The following is a 25,315-nucleotide window of genomic DNA, read 5'->3' on the forward strand; positions in this document are numbered from 1 at the left end:
TTAAAAGAATATTATTTGTATTTTTTCATAACTTTTTTATATATATTAAAGTAACTGGTGCGACAGCTATTTTATGGCTACTTCAAAGTAAATAGTTAAGGAAAGAGTAAAGCCTGCACCTGGAGCTATGTTCGCGCATTTATTTTATTTTATTACCGGAACAGATACTGGAAATTACATACCTATCTTATGAACAGTGAACTTCAGAAAAACTAATTATACGGTTTAGCTCAGGTATTTTCAGTCTAACTAATACCACAGAATAAATAATAGTAACACTAACTAGCACTAACAGTGCCGAAAAGCGATCACTATCTCTATGATGCGCACAAAAACCGCAAGTTACGGCCAGCATATTATAGATAACCTGTTTTATTAAGACAAATTTCTTATCTGTGAAAATGTTATTATTACCAAATAATAAGGTCAATGTCGATTTTATAATGACATTTAAATTACGAACGTCTCTGAAAAATAAAGGATTTTGATTTGACCTCAATTTCAATATCAGGGGATATACCTATTTCTAAATTAAATTTCAATTCAAAGTCTGTTCGGAAAGAGAAGAGTCGTGGAATGTATTGGGTTCCATACATTCTACGACTTTTTTTCCGCACAAGACTAGTCAGCATTTTAGTCATGCACCTTATCAATCTACTAGCGACCCGCCCCGGCTTCGCACGGGTAGTTCAACTAATTTAACAAAACCTGTACAAATTATACATGTAAACCTTCCTCTTGTATCACTCTATATATTTAAAAAAACCGCATCAAAATGCGTTCCGTAGTTTTAAAGATCTAAGCATACATAGGGACAGACGGACGGACAGACAGCGGAAAGCGACTTTGATTTATACTATGTATAGTGATGTACTTGTATATAACAATAGATTTGAGCACGTATGTTGTAACATTACAAGGCCGAATTAGTCTATGAATATGGTCTGTGAGCGGTATTCATATTTTTAAATCGCAATTTGATTTCTTATTGATATGATACGGACCTTGATAAAACTCGCAGTGCATATCGCTCGCACTAAGATGCACTGGCCCCTGCCATCCGCTATGTACTGATCTCGCATGTGTGCGATAAGACCAATAAGTGCCAACGATGGTAGTAGAGATTTTAAAATCTGCAATACCTCTCTAGGCGTTCGTTCGAGAACTGCCGAAGGCTGGCAGTAATAACTTATTGTTATTGGTGAGCCAATACTTTACTAAATACAAATAGACTTATCTGTAAATTCAAAACGCAGATTGTATATACATTTCATACCTACCCTACCACATTGACTCCTTATGTAATCGTAAGCCTTGCTCATGGAATTCTATTAAATTGCAGGCAAGTTTAATCATTTAGCATCTCACTGATATGAGGAGCGGACAAAATGGTTAGCTATCATATTCCTGTTTGTTAACCAAAGATTTATTTCTTATCGTAGTCGAATACAGATGAAATCAGGAATGGAATAAAATTGTATGAGATCATGGTACTCGTACTGATCCGGAAATAGCTCACACGTAAGAAATTTATCCGATAACACCCGTTCTAACCAAAGGATAAAGCGAAACGAAAGCAGGAAAAGGCATTTTACTTTTCGAGGGAGAAATCCGATAATCATTTTACCGCCTTTACGAATCTGAGCCCTTCACTGCACTTTGTTTCGAGCTGCATGTATTCTTCCTATAACAAAAGTAAACCTCAATTTGATGAGTTATTTGAGGTTAGTGTTTTATTGAGTATTTACACATATATTTTGGCTAAATTCATAATAACATGCAATAAACATCATAATTACCGCCAAAATTTTTCTCAGATTTGATGAAAAATAAATCCTGTTTGTGATAAGTTAGCCTCTGTGCGTATAACTAATCTTATTTAAATATTTACAATAAGTCGAGTAATTAATAATCTAAACTGACACTATATGAACCTACTGCCTACTGACCCGAAAGCTAAATTCCTAAACTAATAAGTATTAGCATTTACAAATTGTTGGATTGTTGGATTTGTAGGCAAGTCACCCACTATTAAAGTGATTTACTACTACTACTATTGTGTACAAGTCATTTTAAATAACTACCTATCTGAAATAAATACATTAAAGTTATGAGAATACACTATCTACTGTATAACAGCTGTCACTTTAAATAAAAATAAATCAATAAATATCATTTATTTCGAGTAACTACAGACTCATATTTTATGGTTAGTATGTACTTACAGCTATGTTAGAATCTACATTTTATAGAACATAAATAAAATACTTCGCCCTTTAGTCTTGCACTAAGTCCTGACATTTATGTTAGCAGTTATCCTAATAAGCTTGCTACTTTAAAAAAATCTTGAAATAGACATGACATTTAGCCTACAGCTACTTTGTTTAGTTTATAGGTAGTTGGTTACGCAGGTGTGCTAGTTTCAGCTCAATTATAAATTAGAAAGTGATGAGTAACTTGCAAAATGTCATTACATACAAACCGACAGATAAGTTTACAAAAATAGGTAAACAATCGTTAGATAACCTGCAAAGGCCAAGAGCGTCTACCACAGCGTGCTGATGGAAAGGGGACGTAAAATGAAATAGATATATTATTCTAGATTTTAGACTAGATATAGAATAATATATCATTAGAATATTATAATCATAATCATAATCATTTATTTGCACATAAAAAGGGTTTTACATAGATATTATAAAAGTTACATGGTCTAGCCTTTTTAGCTGTTTTTGGCTGTTATTCATTTGAATAATAATATTCTAATGAATAGTCAAGATTGAAGCATTGGTTATCCCCTCGAGCGGCATAGGGTAAACCCACCAGTGAATGAACACCCCCCAGTGAATGAACAAATTCACGTTTTTTGTCTAAAATAAGAAATATAGCAATTTCTACCACTTGTCGTATTTTTTTTCTTATAAACAACCTTATTTCCTATGCAATGGCAACCCGTGATAAATTTATTTTCAACCAGTTTGAATGTGACTGGCGTTTGAAGTTTACGTGTTTCTGGTTTTGAAGTTATGTATGGAAAAATTAGATCCCTGATAAGAACAGTGCACAGTGTACGTTTGGAGCAACATATGAAGTGCTTATTTAATGTTTACCTGTACAAAGTTTAGTTATTTGGATAGATTAAGAGTTAAACCTTCTATAAGTGCACACTTTGTCGGCGTATTATGCGATTAAGTCTTTATTTTTTAGAGTTCCATTACTGGCTTATCAAATTTTCTGAAACCAGTAAATGAACGGTGTGTTCATTCACTGGTGTCGTCTAGATTTCATTTTTTTTTTCTAAATTTATATGTAAACGAAATGGTATTGAGTTTGTTTTTTGTGATTCTGCATAGAAAACGATTCTGATTCATTCAGCCAGTATTGGAACAAACCAAATTTCTAGATTTTTCATAGTCCATTTACTAGATTTTTCATGCCTATGTATGAACAGTACAAAATTTGGCTTGTTCATTCATTGGGTTTCTACTAATTCTATGTATGTACAATGTAACCACGAACAACGGAAAGAAAAGTCGATTATTTTAAGCATTATTTGCTGAGCCTGACCTTTTTTATTTCTGTGTGAATAGGTGAATAACCATGATTTTTGTTATATTTTTATATATTTAATATCAAATAGAGGGGATAAAAAGATATGAACGCTTTCGCTATACCTACTAGAATAGAGCTGGAAACGTGATTTGTGTTAAAAATGTCTTTTTAATGCTGATTAAAAAGATCTAAATTATGTTCATTCACTGGATTTTGCGGTGTTCATTCTCTAGTTTTTATGTTCATTCATTAGGTTTTTGGGTACTTTTTGATAAATAATGTTATAACTCAAAAACTATGAAAGTAATAAAAAATCGCAGAAATTATTTTCTTAATTATTAAATGAGGATTGATTAAATTGCAATTAATTCTTTAAATTATTAATGAATGCTGAGAAATGACTTTTCAAACTTGGATAATTGCGTAAGTGTTCATTCACTGGTGGTCTTACCCTAGCAATTTTTTTTTTAATTTTACAGTGATTATAATAATAACAGTAAAAGTACCTACCTAATTTAAATGTATCCTATTAATTTTAATTATTTATGGTCTCAATTTGTCAATTTTATAATCTATAGGGTTCGTCGTTCGAAGTAATCAAGCCACTTCAATATATCACTGGAGAACAAATAATAAAGATATTCTTGGAGCCTTAATCAGTTTTCTACGAAATGCGTCTGGACCCTAACCTTCATACGTGTAAACTAACCCTAAAATAAATATGTACGGATTATGAGGGATAGAGGTTATTTACAAAGAAGCTTCTAGCTACTAAATAAACAAGTTTCTTTTTTAAGTATATAAAAACAGTATCGCAGTAGCTGTTTACCTTATTTAAATTTTAATTCGAGTTTTGCTTGTATGTTTAATAATAATTTAAATAAATGTTAATGTTTTAGAGAAAATAAATCCACGAAAAGCTGTTTAATAAAAATAACGCAGTCTGATAAAATGAGAAAGTTTAAGAGATAGCTTTTTTTCTGAGAAACCGATTTTAGAAAAAACTACATTAATAGAAAATAATAGTACAATGTCTCACAAGGAAGCAAAATGACATATTTTAAACACACTTGCTCAAAACGACGTTTTTATTCCGTCGATTTTTGGCTCATAATCCTAGACACGCGTGCTTTTTCAGTATATTATAATAACACTCGTGCCTTTTCATTATATTATCCGACTGAGTTAAGAAGGTAACTGATTGCTAATAATATGCATGGAAACGGAGCCTTCTTAATTTGGTCGAGTAATAAAAATTTTTTAAGCCAACTATTAGGTTTCAAATTTAAATGTTAGTTCAAAGAGGTTTTATCTCACCAAACATAATTTATAGATTAAATAATCTCGTAAAATACATTAATGAATAAACATAACATTTTATCGATTTGATCTCCATCCGTCGGTTAGAAATACGAAAATATTAGCTTTTTAATTTTTTTCATTGGCTGTTTGTCGATTTCGTTCGCGCCTTTGCCTCGCGCGCGCATTGGAATCGTGCGTAAAAAAATAACGCGCCAGCCATTTTCCGTATTTGTCAATTTTGTCATAAAATTGGAATGGTTTTGCAGGTTTTTAGTTTATATATTGAAGAAAATGACATTTTCCAGCATTGAAAATGAAGAACACATAAAATTGACGCTGCCAGTAATACTAATAGAAGCAAGAGCCGAGAACGATAGCCTTTTACCATCAAAATCGGGTGAAAAATAATTGGCGGCATATGAAACTTTTATACAATGGAAATTCAGCAAAAACGCCCAGTCTTTCTTGGATAACGTGTTGGTAGCTTACTTCAATGAACTGGCGAATAAGTGTCTACAAGCCCAGCACGCTTTGGTGCAATTATTCGATGTTAAAACGTGGTTAAAACTGTAAGCCACCATTTTGAAAATTATTGTACTTTTACTGTTTTGACATAAAAAAAACTAATTTACGAGTTTTGTTTTTTCCTCGCAAGTGTGTTGAAAAACGTCGTATGAAATACGTGTACATTGGTCATTACCCATATCGGCTTTCTTATTGCGCGCTCGCTTACAGCTCGCACGCACAATATCGCCTCGTGTGTTATGTCCAATTAACTTAGCACACTTGTACCATAATGTACTATTACGGCGTGGCCGTACATTATTAAATCCTAGGCGTAGTGAGGGATTCATGTGTTAACGTCCAAGATGAAAATAACTTTGCTACCATGTGACACATACTGCTTTTCACATCACCTATGAGAAAATTATTGATTATAAAGAAATTGTAACCGTTTTTTTTTTAATTTAATTCAGGCAACAATATAATATGGACCATATTACATATGCCTTATAGACTAACATAGGTACATATAAATTTCGTAAGCTTAAAAACTAAACACTATTCTGGCAATAGAACGGCGTGGCTCCGTTGAATTATGTGTTTCATATTTCATTCTGTTTATATTTTTATACTGGCAATAAAATGTCTTGGAACAGAAAAGTGACATTCCCTCCACTCCGTGCTTGATCCCTCCTAGACGGGTAGAAAAAGCCCTTTTCCGAATAGGTGATTGGAAAATATTATTTTGTGTGAAAATGTTTCTTCGCCGTTCTGGGTACAATTTTGGTCCATTCTTTCGAAAGAATTTTATATCTGGGTTCGATTTTGTAGGACCTAATAGGTTATTGGTTTAGACGACAGATCTTATAAATTATATATTTTATTTCTATGATTATAAACCCCTCTTTTATTGTATGTTTAAAGTCTCATTTGATTAATGACAGCATCTAACTCATGTTGAAGTTTGAATTTCCGCCTGGTTACAAATAAACAATACACAAAACGCATGCGCGTTGTCATTGACAAGGGCCATTATTTATATAATTACCTAGGTTACTTAATTACTATTAACAGTTCTTAAAGCGTATGACCGCGGTTGTCAATAACAACGTACCTATATGTTTATCAGTTGTTACTATTAGTCACATATCAACAATGCACGGGACGCAGTGCGTCATAAATTAAAAACATCCGTCAACGCACTTACAACCCTTCTGGTATTGCGGGTGGTGATGGGCAACGGTAATTGCATACCATCAGTTAATTCGTTTGCTCGTTTGCCTCCTTAACATAAAAAAAGACGTTAACATGTTTTACAGGTTTCACAAAGACCTTTAACCGACTGCGAAAAGAAGATACTTGAGAAAATTATTAGATAAATTTAAAATGCCACACAACATGTTTAGAAGCCACTAAAAAGCATGTAATTTCAATGTACTTACCGCAGTTTCCCATATAAACTAGTTTTAACGAATGGGTTTCGTATGTATTAACATATAGTATGTATGTTAATATAACACACCTATATATATTTTACGTACCTATAAGGCAAAATCTAACCGCGGTTAAAATACACTGAACTGCCGCATTTAGGACGAAAATATCAACACAATGTAGCTCAGTGCACTGTTAATGATCGTTAAACACGCCTAAAACCAACACAGGGGCATTGGCTTTGTTTTTAGTGTTGAGTGGAGACCGTACTAATAGAAAGGCTTAATTGACAAGGTTAGTGCATTGATAAAATATAGCATAAAGCCTTCTGCTAATCAAACATTGTTTTAGCATTTCACTATCGAAGAGTCTATTAAAGACCTTTTGACAAGTATTTAGATTAAATACATACATTAGATTAAATATTTAGATTTGGCGTCTTTGCCTATACGTAATGGTGGTTTGGGCATATGGCGGACGCGGGATATCAGTCTGCCGGCCTTCTTGGCATCGTCAGAGGAGGTTGTGGGCCTGGTCACTAAACCTCACATATGCATCTGCGCACTATGGTTGAGAGTAATGGTCATCATGCGTTGAGTTGTTGTCGGTGTGTGGGGAGGTTTCCACGCCACCATGCCTTGAATGACATTGTGAGGAGGGCACGTTTGTCCGCAAATGTGCCGTGCATGCTAGAACCTCCAGGCCCGATGGCAAAAGACCTGACGGGCTGACACTTATTCAATGAGAAAAGGGCAAGTGTCTGCTTTGGGATGCCACGTGTGCCAGTACTTTTGCCGCCTCGCACATTGGCAGAACCGTCCGGACAACAGGAGCGGCGGCGGAATTAGCGGCACTTCGGAAGCGCGATAAGTACTCGGCGCTGCTTCCTAGGTATATTTTTGTCCCGTTAGCAGTGGAGACGTCCGGGTGTTGGTGTGCCGAGGCCAAAATATTCTTGAGCGAATTGGGGCGGCGTTTGAGAGAGAGAGGTCATGGCCCTCGTTCCGGGTCATTCCTGATGCAGAGGCTGTCTATCGCGGTTCAGCGCGGCAACGCGGCGAGCGTGATGGGCACCTTTGCGTCTGGAAGGGCGCGGGACGAGTTGTTTGACTAGGTTGTGGCTTTATTTAGTTTTAATTAAGTTAATAGTTAATTTTAATGTAATTTATTTTATTATACCTTTTGTTTAATGCATTTAATTTAAATTTAATTCTAAAATTGTAATTGTTGTTATAATTGTGTTCATGAATAAAATTTATTACCAAGATTAAATACTATTTAATACCTAAGACTAAGACTAAGACTAGCCTCTCAATTTATCAAGAACATGTCAAGATGTTTCCGATTTTATTCAGCATTTTAGTATTTTAGGCGTAAGAAAGCTATCTAAGTACTATAGTTGTACTGATAAGACACGACGTTCCACGGAGCCTACGGTGTGACTGGCCTTTGCCGGATTGCCTTGATGAATAGCGGCTTAATGGCCACTTCTGTTTATCCCTTTTTGATCTCATTTCTGTGTTGCTGGGTTTAATTAGTAAGTAAGTACCAAGTAAACGAGTTCGTGCTCGTGTTTGGATCATGTTTTGCATAAATAGGTAGGTAACTTTAATTAGAAAATTAACTACCGGTTGTTATTATAAGTTTAAGTACCCTTGTTTTACCCTGAGGTGACCCTTATTTTAAATCATTAAACATAATTACAATGGCTTTATAATGCAATTGTTATGCTTTTTCTATATATTTTTTTTATTTTATTTTATTTTATAGATGATGCAAATTTAAAATAATAAGGAATTAGGCGAACGATTAAGCACGTAAATATGTCTCAAAAAATATCCTCGTGTACAGTAAGAGGTATGTCAATACTTGTATGATAAATACAAGCGTAAATATTTCTGAAAACATATCCGTGCACGTATATATGTATATTTCTCGGAGAAATACCCTATAGGGTATTTCTCGAATATGAAAAGGTAATACTTGCTCACGTCACGCTATACCACAACCCCAATTATGCATTATGGGACCGAGCATGACACTGATATACAGATTCTACCGGTACTACCTACAAAATAAAATTCTCGACTCAGCTGACTCGCTCGACTGTCGAATGATGAAATAAGTAATGCAGTCTGATTTCTTCGAAATAGGGAATTTAAAATAAAAAGCAGATATCTTAATGAATGATACAAAAACAAAACAATATAATTTATCTGATATAGGTATTATCTGAAAATGTTTATTTAGTTTCACGATTATTTGGCGCCGTCGTTTTTTACATTCTAGCTTTATGAGTTCGACGCTCACAGAATAAATGAATTTGTGTTTGCTCAATATTTAGAACCTCTCTATGTGTGAGAGGCTCTTTTATATCTTAGCTTGTGATAATTATTTTATATTATATTTTATTTGTAAATAAGAAATTGTTCCTGATTAATAGGAACCAACAGATCCGCTTCAAAAACTCTGCATCTAATCTCTTTTGCTAGCGTTTGTAGCAGAGCGGGTCATGGCTTCCTTTCGGCAATTTAAGTGTCAAAAGACCTCTTCGTGTTGGCTTCGGCTCCGCACATGCCTCTCAAATGTCCTGAACACTATTGTTTCATGTGGGAAAGACAGAAAATGATACAAATAACGATTTACTCATGTTAAAGAAAGGGGCAAGGTAACGACCTTCTCAAAATGTCGGTATACGAAATACTAAAAAAGTAAAAACTACTGTTTGAATCCTGTAATTGTCATAAAGCATAGATTAAGTATATAGCATTTTGCATTTCCACATTATTTCTGTTAAAACGGACGATATAATTGTACCCACATTGCAACAAAACTGTGCGTTCACCAATAAATGCAGTATTCCAACATGTGTTTCACATTGTTGCGGTCTGAAAAGATTCCATTACTTCCACAACACTGAGCTATTGACTACATCAAATGGAATTCACGTTTCACAGTCGCTCGCCGTCCAATTTGTCTCGTGTGTACTTATTTAAGAATACTCTCCGTCGTGGAAACCTGAGATCTAGAATTTTAATAGTGGACGCATTATGTAATGATATCCACAAGTACGACAAAATCAAGATTTGCGACTACTATAATGGTCTACCACATATCTCAGGGGATTGCTAAAGAAGTTGGGCGGTAATTTTCTAGTAGAAAGTCGTTGAGTTTTGGGAATCAAACTTGTTTTATTTTATATATTGAACTTTTACATACTTAACATAATACAGCTAATATAAATCAGTTTCGTACAGCCAAGCCTTCAACCAATCCGTAGTTAACTATAATAACATGTTAATTTATATGAATTTCATGTTAACAATTTTTGTTTTGTACAATAAAGTGATTTACTACTACTACTACTATAACTTCTTACCAACGCCTCCAGCTAAACGGTTGACAGCTGAGCAGATCTACATAACATAAACTCCATACACTAAATACATATACCGGGGTTATTCCTGTAACAGGAGCAATAAATTAAACTGGAGGCTGTACGCCTCAAACTGACCAACATTTGTTCAGCAACTTTTTAAAATTATGAAATTTTTAGATTATACCTTTTTCATAATAATTAAATATTATTTTCAATGTACGCTGCCATCTGTGTGTTTGACATTGATTGTCACCCTTTAAACATAACAAATTTTGCAATACATTGCGTCTTAGAATAAACTTTAAAGTGTAATAAAAATCAAAACACAAGTTATTTTTAAAAGTTGCTGAACTAATGTTGGTCAGTTTGAGGAGTACAGCCTACAGCTTAATTTATTGCTCCTGTTACATGAAACACCCGGTATATGACCTTGGTAACTAAACATTTACAATCGCAACTTCTCTCGTTTTGGAACGTATGTTTATATTTAGAACTTAAGACTATTTCGCTACACCTTAAAAAAACGACATCCCGCCGCGTCTGTCTGTCTGTATATTCGCGATAAACTCAAAAACTACAAAACGGATTCTCATGCGGTTTTCATCCATCAATAAAGTGATTCTTGAGGAAGGTTTAGGTGTATAATTTGTTGACATATGCGAAGCCGGGGCGGGTCGCTAGTATATACTTTTTCTTAAAAAGATTTTTTCTACATAAATATAACCATGACTGTTAAAGCAGATATCGATGGCAAGCAAAGATGCAAGATGGTGCATTAGATAATCTACATAGGTATATTAATTGTGATGGTTAACCTGAAGTATTACTTATTTAATTCAATTTAACAAATCCCCAAAGTAAGTAACAAATCATGTAAGTAGGTAGTGCATCAACCGGCGTGGGCATTTAAATTATCCAACCAATAAAACTTTTGATTGCGTGGGCAATATATGTGTCGTTCTCAAGTAAAAGGTACCACATAGTCGCTTACCATAAGGGTGAAGTTTGCTTGCATCTCTATACGAAAAACCTGTCAGAGCGTCCTTGTGATAAGCGCCAATTTACTTTTACTTGAGAACGACACATATACGTAACTTTACTGATATTGATGAAGTTACTAAAAAGGAACCGGCCAAGTGCGAGTCGGACTCCCGCACCGAGGGTTCCGTAGTTTTTAGTATTTGTTGTTACAGCGGCAACAGAAATACATCATCTGTGAAAATTTCAACTGTCTAGCTATCACGGTTCATGAAATACAGCCTGGTGACAGACGGACAGCGGAGTCTTAGTAATAGGGTCCCGTGTTTACCCTTTGCGTACGGAACCCTAAAAACCAAGGTTCTTCCGAAACTTGCCAATGAGTTCTTTTGTGACTGACGTGACTTATAGTTTTTTGCATCAGGAAGAAATAGATGAATCAAGGTTATTGATTATTCATAGTTTTTTACCTTTAACAATACTAAATCGTTTCTAAGTATTGTACATGGTAGTTACCTATTAATTAGACGATGCGCTTCCACGTTGTTGGGTTTTTATTATGCATCTTACATTATAAGAACATAATTCCTATAAAAAACCGAAGACAATCTTCATCGTGTTTTAAGTGATTTTGCCTTACGCCCATGTCTAAACAAGTTACTTTAAAATAATGTTTTAATTTAATGAACTGCTTTTTAACCGACTTCAATTTCATAGAAGGAGGAGGTTCTGTATTCGGTTGTGGCTATTTTTTTAATGTATGTTCACCGATTACTCCGACACCCGTGGTCCGATTTGAGTAATTCTTTTTTTGTTTGAAAGGAGTTAACTCCAAGGTAGTTCCATTTTAATTTGGTTCTGATCTGATGATGGGATCCCTGAGGAATTGAGGGAACTCCTCAATTTTTAAAGGCACATGTATTGTATGATGATTTGGGTGTTTTCATTTGAGCATTTTCTCTCGAAAACGACCAGTTTGATGAAGTGGACCTGATGATGATGGTTTTGATGATAGTGATGATGATTTTTTAATGTAGGATGGTCAGCGATTACTCCGAGACCCGTGGTCCGACTTGAACAATTCTTTTTATGTTTGAAAGGAACTACCTCCAAGGTGGTCCCACATTACTCTGGTGCTGTTCTGATGATGGGATCCATGAGGAATTGAGGGAACTCCTCAATTTTTAAAGGCACATGTATGGTGATTTGGGTGTTTTCTTAAGCAACTCGAGCATTTTCTCTCGAAAAAAATTTGATGAAGTGGACTTGATGATGATGATTGTTTTGATGATAATAATGATGATTATTTAAATGTAGATTGTTCAGCGATTACTCAGGCACCCGTGATCCGATTTGAGTAATTATTTTTTTGTTTGAAAGAAGTTATTTCCTTTTGAGTACGGAAACCTAAAAAACGATATTTAGTTTCGTCCCACCGTCCGCTGGACCCGAAATAACAATATGCGACCATGCCTCCAGACGATTATAAATGCTGCAAAATTGATTGTTTCAAGTTACTTCTATTTTAACTCACCTCGGTCTCCCCTACTTCATTCATGCCTCGCGCATCATGCTTTAACTTATTTCATAATTAATATATAAGGTACAAAAACAATACATAAAAACAACTTAAAATTACATTAAATCTATATATTAATAAAACTAAACTAAAAATGCAAAGGTGGGCAAATACCGCGGTCTCGGTGCCGAATACAGGTTTGTTCCTTTCGGCGTCGAGACCCTGGGTCCGCGGGGTCCTGGCGCTCTGAGTCTCTTTGGAGACCTTTCAAAGAGACTCAGGGACGTAACTGGGGACCGGAGAGCTGGCAGTTACCTCGCTCAACGCATCTGATCAGTCTGGCAGTTCAGCGGGGTAACGCAGCCAGCATCTTAGGGACCTTGCCGCAGGGGCCTTTTTTAGATTTAGTTTAGTTTAGTTTTATTTTTATGCTCTAACTATGTATCAAAAACTAATAAAAAAAAGATAAACCGACTTCAAAAAGGATGAAATAAAATATTATCCGTTTTAGGGTTCCGTATTTAAGTATATGCGTTACCAACTGAAATGTTGAAGTCGGTGCCAAGCCAAGTAGTAACAATACAAGTCAAAAATAATCGTCTTTATGTCTATAAATCCCATTCCAACTGGTCTAATATTATAAACGTGAAAGTAATTCTGTTGGCCTGTTTGTTACCTTTTCATGGCTAAACAACTGAATCGCTTCAGCTGAAATTTGGTATGAAGGTTCCTTGAATTGTTTTATATTTTGAAATGTAGTCCTATGGATAAGGGACAGGAAATAACTCAGTCCCAATCCCTTCACTTGCCTGCTATGGACTGTTCAAAAATTTGTAGAAAATACTCTACAAACATACAACGGCAAATAAACGCATTGGATTTACACTAATGTGCCGACAAACATAGTACGGACTGTACCAAGAAGGTTCGACCGTGTGTTCTGAGGTGTGTTCTCAGGTACCTACAGAAAGTTCGTTAATTGTCGTCGTGTAAGGCAATACAACGTACATACTTATATAGCCGGCGTAGCCGCATCCTTATCAAGTCGCACCAAAATCACTATGAATCTAAAGTAGTCGTCAATTGAACATGACAATAATGTAAACAAATATGACAGATTTTTAACATTTTTACGAAGGTATTTTTTCCTGAAATATTAATAATTAACATTTAATTTACCTAAAAAATGTATATAAGTTAAATATTTAAGTATATAGATTGTTGTAAGGTCATGTTTGTCCTTTTAAAGAGCGAGATTACGAAGTAATGAAGGTAAAATGGTTTGTTTACTCGTACATTATTTGCAAGTTCTATATTGACGACTTTATGGTACAAAATTTTGCTTGGCACCGACTTCAAAGATATCAGTTGGTAAAGCATATTCTTAAATACGGAACCCTAAAACGGATAATATTTTATTTCATCCTTTTTGAAGTCGGTTTATCTTTTTTCTTTAAAAGTTTTTATTGGCTGACTGCTGTTTGTCGACATTTTTGTAACTGTAATTTGAAAACGGTTGCATAATGTGGACATAGTTTATTTATCTGAAAAAAAAAGGTACAATTTAGGGATGAACGATAATTATTTTGTTGCGGAAGTGTGTTCCCTTCCACTCTGTATAAATGAAATATGAAAGTGCAAAAATGGTTTAAAAATAAATTTGCATTATAAACAAAATAACATTCAATGTTGATAGCGTATTACCAGCTTTTAAACATTTCAATATATTTTGCCGTTGCCGAACCCAAACATGTCCGTTTACTTGTTATGCTTTCATTTTAATAGGTCCAGATATCTTAAGGAAATAGACCGTTAAGTCAACGAAAACAAAGCGAGTGCGCTGTAACCCCGAGCTATAACGGCTTCACGACTCCCTTTGTCGACGGGCGTCTTTTCTATTGAGCGACTCTAAGGCCGGAGAAAAACACAGAAGGTATGCCAAGTTGGAAGACATTATTTTGAACGCTTAATTTGGTCTCATGTCACCACGAAAGTTATTCATGAAAGAAAACAATTAAAACGAATTATATCGGGTGTAATGAACATAAAAAAATATTACCTTCTTATACTTAGACATAGCATTGCCTACAATGTTACGTATTGTTACGAGCATTGTGTGATTGATAATTGAGCGCATTTTACAGTAAAATAGTGCGAATTAGATAACATAACAATAAGAAATTAACAAATTTTAAAATCTAAATACCGCTCCCAGTCTCGACATAAGCTGAATAAGACTTGTGTTGTTGTGAATACTATAGACAACGATATAATATAATGAACTGAAAAAAATACAAATACGTAAAAACTAGTTTTAATTTCGCTAAAAAAAACACAAATGATACTTAATTTATTGTCCAAATAGATCCGAACCTGGGACAAAACATTCCTATAACTATCGTCATAGTTGTATGTTTTCTTAGTTGTTATCTTGTTCAACGTTTTATTGTAACATAAATAATAGTAGGTAGGTAATTATGTATGAATTAAAAGTTCAGGACATAAAAATGACGTATTCAAGTGAATCGAATAAAACCGGTGCCAAATAAACTAATTAATATAAATAGTCGGCAGCAGTCGATAAAACGGTGTGATTTATAAACTAAGTAGTTATGGTTGTGCCAAACAGTTCCATCGTCTACTGCGATTTTCTCCATCTCAAGTTATTGGCAACGAGCCAAGTAGTACACTACGCAAAAAACTCGCCCTAGTCGCCCTATCGTACGCAAAATATAGATTCAGTGACCGTTTGTGGAGCAAACACACGCAACCTTAGATAAACTTTTACCATATGAATTAGTTATAGAATAACTTAAGGAATGACTTACACAAAAGTAACCCACTTAACTTACATCAAAACAAATTACTTAACCTCGCCTAATTTTGTTCGTAAGTAAATAAGACAACGTTTTCTTTTGAGTCGGTACAAAGTCATTTTTTTGTCTTAAACATGTTAATTGTATTAATCAAAGCCTAGTAGATGATTGAAGCCTAGTGGTGGATTCATAAAATATGCCGAAATAATAAAACATCAAACAAAAACAAATAACTCATACAGCTTGTAGGTACCTAATCTTGTAATGGGTAATTCAAGTTAGTGTCCGTAGTTAAATATATCGAATATGAATACACAGTATATTTCCATTAACAGCAGGTATCCACAATAGATTGCGAATCGTTGTCCAATATTTTTGTATCTAAGTCACGTTCTATTTAAGTTATCGACCGTAGAAGTCTAATGAACCACATCGTCAGTTAGGTACCTAAATACGCGGTTTTCCTACACACCGCACGGAACAAGGGATTGTCTATTTGTTATAATACTAAAATATTGTAAAACATTTTTGTAAAACTGTACAAATCAAATAGAAATAATATGTGAAAAGAGTCGTTGGACAATATTAATATAAATACAAGCAATTTAATATTATAATGAGTATAGGTAGAACTTTTGCACTTAGTCCTTTTAGACCGCTATATAAATTAAGTAAAGACTTTTGATATGAATAATATGAGGAAAAATTGAAAATAAGATCTAGGTAGGTTGCCGCCTTTAATTTTAATCCTAGCAATAGAAGTGACAAATAGACTGTCAACTATTAAAATTACACTGTCAAACACTAGAAAGTTAAAACATTTACACCGAACGCGAATTTATTTTTCACTATCTATCACTATTCGACAATCTATGCATTCTTGTGGTACACTTAACGGAAAAACTATCCACCTGTTAGCTTTGAGATTTAAGATAGTAATTTAAATTCATGTCTAGATGTGTTATCAAAACATAAAAATATCATTTTATAAACATGAAAAAATATAATAAAGGAATAATACTAACGCCATCTGTTAGAAGAATAATGAATTAACATTCGTGCTAATGTTTCTTTATTTTTCTAACATCATCATCATCATAACTTAAGAGCCTGGCTCTTGTCGGTGGAGTAACCGCCACTCCGTTCTTCTTTCTGCCACTGTTTTGAGCTCCTGATACGTCACTACGTTGATTTTCTCCTTGGCTTGGTCCAAAAACGCACGTCTCGGTCTTCCTCTGCCTCTCCTTTTTTCTATTCTTCATTTTATTATAGACTTTATGTAAGTATCGTGCCGTATCAGGTGCCCCAACATGTTTCCCCTTCTGTCATTTTTCTAACAGATGGGGTTATTAGTAAAAAACCGGACCAAGGCGGGATAAGTGCGAGTCGGACTCGCCCACCGAGGGTTCCGTACTTTTTAGTATTTGTTGTTATAGCGGCAACAGAACTACATCACCTGTGAAAATTTCAACGGTTCATGAGATACATACAGCATACAGCCTGGTGACAGACAGACAAACGGACGGACAGAGGAGCCTTAGTAATAGGGTCCCGTTTTTAACCTTTGGGTACGGAACCCTAAAAAAGGCAAGGACAAAATAAAACTGTAACAGACAGGCGTACCGGACAGCGACCGTTGTCCGGTCACTATATTTCTTTTTAGGTCTCAGCTGAGTCCTTAAAAGTCCGCAGCAAGCTCGGTTCTCCATACAAACGTAGTTACGCTCTCATTTTAAAACGACTAGCTAGATTGCTCTGAAACTTTGTACTTACAATAGGATATGCCTGTAGGTAATTAGTTTATGTAGCTTTGGATACCATAGTTAAGAAAATACAGCGAATTCGGTTTTTTATTTTTAAAACTTGTTTTTGCTCTATTTCATTTGTTTTATAAGCTGGAGCTATATTAACTAGAGTTTGTCAAAGGACTGTCTCATTTCAAACATAGACAGAGAGAATCATACTATCTTTGTCTTACACTAGTACTAGCACCCAAAAGAAAAGGATGGGTATAGTCTTTTTTGTTCTTATTTACTGACAATTTGGTTGGACTAACTATAATTACACGCATAGCATAGCATACCTTGTTTTTTTTTTATACTACGTCGGTACCAAACAAGCGTCAAGTCGTTATGTCATTGTATGTGCCAAGTTTCGTTACAGTTCAACACGTAGTTTTAAAATGAGAACGAAACTCCGTTTGTATGGGAAGGTGAAATTCGTCCGAACTTGCTGTCCTCTATCACTCTTCCATATTAGTGCGACAGTGACAGCTGCGTTTCCTTCGCTACGCATCGGAGACGATAGGCATGCGGGTTACGCACCCAGCGGGCTTAGCATGGTAGCGTGACAAGGCCGTGATAGGGCGAAATCGTGATAGTTATCCACATCTGACAGCGGTAGATGACAGAATGACAGCGGTAGATGACAGAATGACAGCGGTAGACGACAGAATGACAGCGGTAGACGACAGAATGACAGCGGTAGATGACAGAATGACAGCGGTAGATGACAGAATGACAGCGGTAGATGACAGGAGCTTGACAGACGACAATTTGCATAACATAGTCGTTGCCGTCGTTGATAATTTGACACATTGTCCCATTTTGACAGTTCAACTTCGTTAATTCTATCTACGTGCTTCTTAGGTGACGATAAGCCTTGTCGTGAAAGCAAAATTATTGAATAAACCAATTTTAAGGTATAAATTACGGGTAAATATCAGTTTTTCTATGATATTGAGTTATTAGTTACAATGTTCCGCTGTATATATATATTGTCAATTTTTTCTTTGCAGGAAAGTCAAATTTTATTATTCCTACTCGCGGATGCTGTTAAAGAAAAAGAGCGTCTAAAAATCTCGTGCATAGCTTTATCAAGACACTCTTACAACCCGTCTGATATGCCAGACGAAGAATTTCGGGCATTTCGCATATTTACAGTTATGTGCCGAACTTAACGCCGAGCCTCAAAAGTCAAAACGGTGATGGATTACTAAAACACCTAAAGGTAAAGCTATAAAATTGCAGTGTTTCTCGTAAAGTTTACATGTCTGTCAAACAAACCTCTCGACAGGGGGGTGTCACTGCGCAGTTTAGGTATATTTGGCCGGCGCACCGCCCGGGCAGGTGTATGGCAGTGGGCTGCCGCTCGGCTCGCACGATAGTCGTGTCACGTGGCGCTCGCGCAAAATTGAAAATACGCAATGGCTTCGAAACCTAAATCGCGATCTAATCTGTATAAAAGATAATGTTCTATTTACGGATGTCTGTATAAACGGAAGAACAAGAAAGCAGAAAAAACATTTTTTTTTTTAATTCCGGACTATATTGAAAGGAATAAGTACTTTTGTGGCATACCTACTTCCGTGAGAATCAGACATACTATCTCCGTCTAAAAATTTTATGTTTACAAAATCAACGTTTGTAATTCCTACATATAGTTTGTCACAGGACTGTCTCATTTCAAACATAGACAGGGAGAATCATACTATCCTTGTCTTACACTAGTACTAGCACCTAAAAGAAAAGGATCAGTATAGTTTTTTTGTTCTTATTTACTGACAATTTGGTTTGACCAACTATATTTATCTTAAAAATAATAAATCAGTAGGTATAGGTACAAAAACTTGGCAAGTGACAACCCTGTGCCGACACTCGCAGCTCGGTCATAAAACTGCGGCGCGCAAAAAAGATTCACGGTTCGTGCGCAGTTATAAGTTTCAATTTTGCTTGCAGGCGGCGAGTGTAGGTATAATTTTATACCTAAATCTGGCTTTTGTGAAGGAGTGAATTTTCTGTACGGTAGTACTATTAGTTATTCTGTGCTCTCGATAACAATGCTCCTAAACTCTTAAATACTACCTCACATTATAAATGTAAAAGTTAGTATGATAAGATATCTGTTGCACAATCTCTTACTTATGCTATTAACCTAGGTTAGGTTACATTACTAAGCTACTTTTTACCTCAACATTCAAATCCTAACCTAAGGGGGAAAATCTACTTGAAAAACTTACATCTAGGTAGATACTTTTTTGTTTTAGGTTCTAACAGGTGTAATAACACCTGCTAGCTGATGGCAACTAGTCCATTGGTCAGACTACTGTGAGCCAGTAGCTATTGAAGCAATTTGTAATAGCTGTAAATAGAAGGTAGGTTCTTTTGAGTACCGAATTAAGTACTAGACATAAAAAAAACTGTAACGCTCCACTAGGTCTGTCTTAGTAGGTAACTTTTACTCTTTTGAATAAGTATGAGTGTGGCTGTATTGTGCAATGAGATAGGTACCTATTATTTGATAGTTAGGTACCTCTGAGCAGTGTTGGCCGTAATTGTTAATTTTAATTAACCATTGATCAATTTTATTAACCATTAGTTCCGCCATTAACCAATTGCATTAAAGTTAATTCGGATTAAAGTTAATTCGGATTAAATTTTTGAGACGTTAATGGCCATTGAAGTTAATTCGGATTAACTTTAATTCGGATTAACTTCAATGGGCATGAAAGTCAAATAATTAATCCGAATTACTCTCAATTTGGATTAACGTCTAATAAAATTACATTCGTGATATTTTAAAATGAGAGAGCAAAATGACCCTGACTGAACCCTGGCAGTAGTAGCAGTACCTACCTACTACCTAGTAGAATTCTGGTTTGGTGCAACACAGACATACGCGGTTTTGGTCATTTAAATCGTCTTGATGAGCACTTCGGAGAGCCGTACCCATGATAGAGCTGATGCTGAACCCTGGCAGTACCTAATGGATCTAAGGTTTGATGCAACATAGGCACAGGCTGTTTTAGTCATCCGACTCGTCTTGATGAGCACTTCGGAGAGCCATACCCATGATAGAGCTGATGCTGAACCCTGGCAGTACCTAATGGATCTAAGGTTTGGTGCAACATAGGCACAGGCTGTTTTAGTCATCCGACTCGTCTTGATGAGCACTTCGGAGAGCCATACCCATGATAGAGCTGATGCTGAACCCTGGCAGTACCTAATGGATCTAAGGTTTGGTGCAACATAGGCACACGCTGTTTTAGTCATCCGACTCGTCTTGATGAGCACTTATGAGAGCAGTACCCATAATGGAGCTGATGCTGAACCCTGGCAGTACCTAGCGGAACTAAGGTTTGGTGCAACGTAGGCACACGCTGTTTTAGTCATCCGACTCGTCTTGATGAGCACTTAGGAGAGCAGTACCCATGATAGAGCTGATGCTGAACCCTGGCAGTACCTAGTGGATCTAAGGTTTGGTGCATCATAGGGACACGCTGTTTTAGTCACCCGACTCGTCTTGATAAGCACTTAGGAGAGCGGTACCCATGATAGAGCTGATGCTGAACCCTGGCAGTACCTAGTGGATCTAAGGTTTGGTGCAATATAGGCACACGCTGTTTTAGTCACCCGACTCGTCTTGATGAGCACTTAGGAGAGCGGTACCCATGATAGAGCTGATGCTGAACCCTGGCAGTACCTAGTGGATCTAAGGTTTGGTGCAACATAGGCACACGCTGTTTTAGTCACCCGACTCGTCTTGATGAGCACTTAGGAGAGCAGTACCCATGATAGAGCTGATGCTGAACCCTGGCAGTACCTAGTGGATCTAAGGTTTGGTGCAACATAGGCACACGCTGTTTTAGTCACCCGACTCGTCTTGATGAGCACTTAGGAGAGCAGTACCCATGATAGAGCTGATGCTGAACCCTGGCAGTACCTAGTGGATCTAAGGTTTGGTGCAACATAGGCACACGCTGTTTTAGTCACCCGACTCGTCTTGATGAGCACTTAGGAGAGCAGTACCCATAATGGAGCTGATGCTGAACCCTGGCAGTACCTCGCGGAACTAAGGTTTGGTGCAACATAGGCACACGCTGTTTTAGTCATCCGATTCGTCTTGATGAGCACTTAGGAGAGCAGTACCCATGATAGAGCTGATGCTGAACCCTGGAACTACCTAGTGGATCTAAGGTTTGGTGCAACATAGGCACACGCTGTTTTAGTCACCTGACTCGTCTTGATGAGCACTTAGGAGAGCAGTACCCATAATGGAGCTGATGCTGAACCCTGGCAGTACCTAGCGGAACTAAGGTTTGGTGCAACATAGGCACACGCTGTTTTAGTCATCCGACTCGTCTTGATGAGCACTTAGGAGTGCAGTACCCATGATAGAGCTGATGCTGAACCCTGGCAGTACCTAATGGATCTAAGGTTTGGTGCAACATAGGCACACGCTGTTTTAGTCATCCGACTCGTCTTGATGAGCACTTAGGAGAGCAGTACCCATGATAGAGCTGATGCTGAACCCTGGCAGTACCTAATGGATCTAAGGTTTGGTGCAACATAGGCACACGCTGTTTTAGTCATCCGACTCGTCTTGATGAGCACTTATGAGAGCAGTACCCATAATGGAGCTGATGCTGAACCCTGGCAGTACCTAGCGGAACTAAGGTTTGGTGCAACGTAGGCACACGCTGTTTTAGTCATCCGACTCGTCTTGATGAGCACTTAGGAGAGCAGTACCCATGATAGAGCTGATGCTGAACCCTGGCAGTACCTAGTGGATCTAAGGTTTGGTGCAATATAGGCACACGCTGTTTTAGTCACCCGACTCGTCTTGATGAGCACTTAGGAGAGCAGTACTCATAATGTAGCTGATGCTGAACCCTGGCAGTACCTAGCGGAACTAAGGTTTGGTGCAACATAGGCACACGCTGTTTTAGTCATCCGACTCGTCTTGATGAGCACTTGGAAGAGCAGTACCCAAGATAGAGCTGATGCTGGACCCTGGCAGTACCTAATGGATCTAAGGTTTGGTGCAACATAGGCACAGGCTGTTTTAGTCATCCGACTCGTCTTGATGAGCACTTCGGAGAGCCATACCCATGATAGAGCTGATGCTGAACCCTGGCAGTACCTAATGGATCTAAGGTTTGGTGCAACATAGGCACACGCTGTTTTAGTCATCCGACTCGTCTTGATGAGCACTTAGGAGAGCAGTACCCATGATAGAGCTGATGCTGAACCCTGGCAGTACCTAATGGATCTAAGGTTTGGTGCGACATAGGCACACGCTGTTTTAGTCATCCGACTCGTCTTGATGAGCACTTATGAGAGCAGTACCCATAATGGAGCTGATGCTGAACCCTGGCAGTACCTAGCGGAACTAAGGTTTGGTGCAACGTAGGCACACGCTGTTTTAGTCATCCGACTCGTCTTGATGAGCACTTAGGAGAGCAGTACCCATGATAGAGCTGATGCTGAACCCTGGCAGTACCTAGTGGATCTAAGGTTTGGTGCATCATAGGGACACGCTGTTTTAGTCACCCGACTCGTCTTGATAAGCACTTAGGAGAGCGGTACCCATGATAGAGCTGATGCTGAACCCTGGCAGTACCTAGTGGATCTAGGGTTTGGTGCAACATAGGCACACGCTGTTTTAGTCACCCGACTCGTCTTGATGAGCACTTAGGAGAGCAGTACCCATAATGGAGCTGATGCTGAACCCTGGCAGTACATAGTGGATCTAAGGTTTGGTGCAACATAGGCACGCGCTGTTTAGGTCATCCGACTCGTCTTGATGAGCACTTAGAAGAGCAGTACCCATGATAGAGCTGATGCTGAACCCTGGCAGTACCTAGTGGGTCTAAGGTTTGGTGCAACATAGGCACACGCTGTTTTAGTCATCCGACTCGTCTTGATGAGCACTTAGGAGAGCAGTACCCATGATAGAGCTGATGCTGAACCCTGGCAGTACCTAATGGATCTAAGGTTTGGTGCAACATAGGCACACGCTGTTTTAGTCATCCGACTCGTCTTGATGAGCACTTAGGAGAGCAGTACCCATGATAGAGCTGATGCTGAACCCTGGCAGTACCTAATGGATCTAAGGTTTGGTGCGACATAGGCACACGCTGTTTTAGTCATCCGACTCGTCTTGATGAGCACTTATGAGAGCAGTACCCATAATGGAGCTGATGCTGAACCCTGGCAGTACCTAGCGGAACTAAGGTTTGGTGCAACGTAGGCACACGCTGTTTTAGTCATCCGACTCGTCTTGATGAGCACTTAGGAGAGCAGTACCCATGATAGAGCTGATGCTGAACCCTGGCAGTACCTAGTGGATCTAAGGTTTGGTGCATCATAGGGACACGCTGTTTTAGTCACCCGACTCGTCTTGATAAGCACTTAGGAGAGCGGTACCCATGATAGAGCTGATGCTGAACCCTGGCAGTACCTAGTGGATCTAGGGTTTGGTGCAACATAGGCACACGCTGTTTTAGTCATCCGACTCGTCTTGATGAGCACTTAGGAGAGCAGTACCCATGATAGAGCTGATGCTGAACCCTGGCAGTACCTAGTGGATCTAAGGTTTGGTGCATCATAGGCACGCGCTGTTTTGGTCATCCGACTCGTCTTGATGAGCACTTAGGAGAGCAGTACCCATGATAGAGCTGATGCTGAACCCTGGCAATACCTAGTGGATCTAAGGTAGGTGGTAAGGCTCTATCATGGGTACCGCTCTCCTAAGTGCTCATCAAGACGAGTCGGGTGACTAAAACAGCGTGTGCCTATGTTGCACCAAACCTTAGATCCACTAGGTACTGCCAGGGTTCAGCATCAGCTCTATCATGGGTACTGCTCTTCTAAGTGCTCATCAAGACGAGTCGGATGACCTAAACAGCGCGTGCCTATGTTGCACCAAACCTTAGATCCACTATGTACTGCCAGGGTTCAGCATCAGCTCCATTATGGGTACTGCTCTCCTAAGTGCTCATCAAGACGAGTCGGGTGACTAAAACAGCGTGTGCCTATGTTGCACCAAACCCTAGATCCACTAGGTACTGCCAGGGTTCAGCATCAGCTCTATCATGGGTACCGCTCTCCTAAGTGCTTATCAAGACGAGTCGGGTGACTAAAACAGCGTGTCCCTATGATGCACCAAACCTTAGATCCACTAGGTACTGCCAGGGTTCAGCATCAGCTCTATCATGGGTACTGCTCTCCTAAGTGCTCATCAAGACGAGTCGGATGACTAAAACAGCGTGTGCCTACGTTGCACCAAACCTTAGTTCCGCTAGGTACTGCCAGGGTTCAGCATCAGCTCCATTATGGGTACTGCTCTCATAAGTGCTCATCAAGACGAGTCGGATGACTAAAACAGCGTGTGCCTATGTCGCACCAAACCTTAGATCCATTAGGTACTGCCAGGGTTCAGCATCAGCTCTATCATGGGTACTGCTCTCCTAAGTGCTCATCAAGACGAGTCGGATGACTAAAACAGCGTGTGCCTATGTTGCACCAAACCTTAGATCCACTAGGTAGTGCCAGGGTTCAGCATCAGCTCTATCATGGGTACTGCTCTCCTAAGTGCTCATCAAGACGAGTCGGATGACTAAAACAGCGTGTGCCTATGTTGCACCAAACCTTAGTTCCGCTAGGTACTGCCAGGGTTCAGCATCAGCTCCATTATGGGTACTGCTCTCCTAAGTGCTCATCAAGACGAGTCGGGTGACTAAAACAGCGTGTGCCTATGTTGCACCAAACCTTAGTTCCGCTAGGTACTGCCAGGGTTCAGCATCAGCTCTATCATGGGTACTGCTCTCCTAAGTGCTCATCAAGACGAGTCGGATGACTAAAACAGCGTGTGCCTATGTTGCACCAAACCCTGGATCCACTAGGTACTGCCAGGGTTCAGCATCAGCTCTATCATGGGTACTGCTCTCCTAAGTGCTCATCAAGACGAGTCGGATGACTAAAACAGCGTGTGCCTATGTTGCACCAAACCCTGGATCCACTAGGTACTGCCAGGGTTCAGCATCAGCTC

The 25,315-nt window shown here is 38.1% G+C and overlaps 1 protein-coding gene and 1 long non-coding RNA gene across 3 annotated transcripts in view; one reads left to right on the plus strand and one right to left on the minus strand.

Moving 5' to 3' along the window:
- Positions 1 to 25,315, plus strand: part of LOC134752328 (angiotensin-converting enzyme-like protein Ace3) — a 187,258-nt gene that overhangs the window by 56,230 nt on the left and 105,713 nt on the right. The gene's annotated exons all lie outside the window — the stretch shown is intronic.
- The window catches only part of LOC134752722 (uncharacterized), a 107,998-nt gene continuing 94,578 nt past the window's right edge, over positions 11,896 to 25,315 (minus strand). Inside the window, exon 2 of the long non-coding RNA XR_010128762.1 lies at positions 11,896 to 12,007. This is a non-coding gene — a long non-coding RNA (uncharacterized LOC134752722). The remainder of the gene's footprint in view (positions 12,008 to 25,315) is intronic.

The sequence above is a fragment of the Cydia strobilella genome, chromosome 2 (genome assembly GCF_947568885.1).
Source record: "Cydia strobilella chromosome 2, ilCydStro3.1, whole genome shotgun sequence".
Taxonomy (NCBI): domain Eukaryota; kingdom Metazoa; phylum Arthropoda; class Insecta; order Lepidoptera; family Tortricidae; genus Cydia; species Cydia strobilella.